We start from the raw sequence: 2,189 nt of genomic DNA on the forward strand, positions 1-2,189 counted from the left end.
TTTTGTAATCTCAATCGAACTCGATCGAAGATAAAAAACCTAATCTCGCACAGCTCTATCTATTATCAACATATTTACGCTAGATTTTCGAAGATTAAAAAAGCAGAACATTTAATTATACTAACTTGAACAAGCTGCATCCTACAATGTAATACAAAATCAAAATTGAAAGTGAAAGTAGAACTCTGAACTTTCTCGATGTAATGGTCAATTTCCACTCATTCGATTTCCCTCGAGAAAAAGAAAAAGGAAAATAAAAATAATAAGGCATGCTTAATTTTGTTTCGGAATACAAGAATCCAGAATACAAAATATTAAAACAATCTTTAGAAAAAAAACAAGAATCCAGAATACAAAATATTAAAACAATCTTTTGAAAAAAAACAAGAATCCAGAATACAAAATATTAAAAAAATCTTTAGAAAAAAAACAAGAATCCAGAATACAAAATATTAAAACAATCTTTTGAAAAAAAACAAGAATCCAGAATACAAAATATTAAAACAATCTTTTGAAAAAAAACAAGAATCCAGAATACAAAATATTAAAACAATCTTTTGAAAAAAAACAAGAATCCAGAATACAAAATATTAAAACAATCTTTTGAAAAAAAACAAGAATCCAGAATACAAAATATTAAAAAAATCTTTTGAAAAAAAACAAGAATCCAGAATACAAAATATTAAAACAATCTTTTGAAAAAAAACAAGAATCCAGAATACAAAATATTAAAACAATCTTTTGAAAAAAAACAAGAATCCAGAATACAAAATATTAAAACAATCTTTTGAAAAAAAACAAGAATCCAGAATACAAAATATTAAAACAATCTTTTGAAAAAAAACAAGAATCCAGAATGCAAAATATTAAAACAATCTTTTGAAAAAAAACAAGAATCCAGAATACAAAATATTAAAACAATCTTTTGAAAAAAAACAAGAATCCAGAATACAAAATATTAAAACAATCTTTTGAAAAAAAATTACCAAAAGAAATTATTCTTGAACTATTTAAGTTACAAGACAAAATAGAAAAATTAAATGCAAACCCTGAGCTTATATTTGAAGACATTTCAAAAAAGTTAAATGATAAAACAGATATGGAGTGTAAGTTTTTTGAAACAACTGAAGGTGTACCAGATCCTGAAGATTTTGATATTCTTAAAAGTAATTTGATGATACTTCATGATTTACAATTAACAAAGCAAAATAAGTGTGAAAAATATTATATAAGAGGAAGGCATAGTAATGTAGATGTTTCTATCTTGCACAAAATTATTTTATGTTACCTAGGCAAACTATAAGAGAAAATACAAATTTTATTTGCTTATTTTCACAAGATGCAAAGAATTTAAATCATATTTATATAGATCATGTTTCGAGTGATATGACAAAAAATGAGTTTATAAATTTTTTTAAGAAAGCTTGGTCAGAGTCTCATGAATTTGTTGTGATAGATTTATCTTTTAAAAAAGATTATGGGAAATATAGAAGTGGTTTAAATAATTTTTTTCTTGTATATAAAAAAATTTACATAATATTGAATGAGAAAAGTAGTCATATAAAAATTAATTTTGCTCCTATTATACAACTAAGTAAAGATAAAGATTATGAAATGGCATTAGTAGGTCTTGATACAGCCTATAGTTTTCCAAATGTTGATTCTTCAAATAACAATTTTAAATAAACATTCCAGAAGGTAGTTATGAAATTGATGATATAAATAAGTATATTGTGGAAAAAATTACTGAAAATAGTAAAATTATTAATGGAGTTGAAACTAGTATTATATTTTCAGCAGATAATAACACGTTGAAAACAACTTTAAATATTGAAGCTAGTTATAAAGTTGATTTTACGCCTAAAAATTCAATTAGACTTATTCTTGGTTTTAACAGTCAAGTATATTCAACGGGATCTCATAAATCAGATAATATCGTAAACATTATTAAGTAAGTATTAATAGTATAAATGTAACAAATGATATAACAGAAAACGTTATATATTCATTTTTCCCAAGTGTAGGTTCTGGATATAAAATTATCCAAGAACCGTTAAACTTAATTTACTTACCAATAACTTTAAAAACAATTTCAAAAATGGAAACTAAATTGGTTGATCAAGATGGGAATCTGATAAATTTACGAGGAGAAAAACTAGCTATTAGATTTCATTTAAGAGAAAAAAAAT

The sequence above is a fragment of the Hydra vulgaris genome, chromosome 04, assembly GCF_038396675.1.
Source record: "Hydra vulgaris chromosome 04, alternate assembly HydraT2T_AEP".
Lineage (NCBI taxonomy): Eukaryota > Metazoa > Cnidaria > Hydrozoa > Anthoathecata > Hydridae > Hydra > Hydra vulgaris.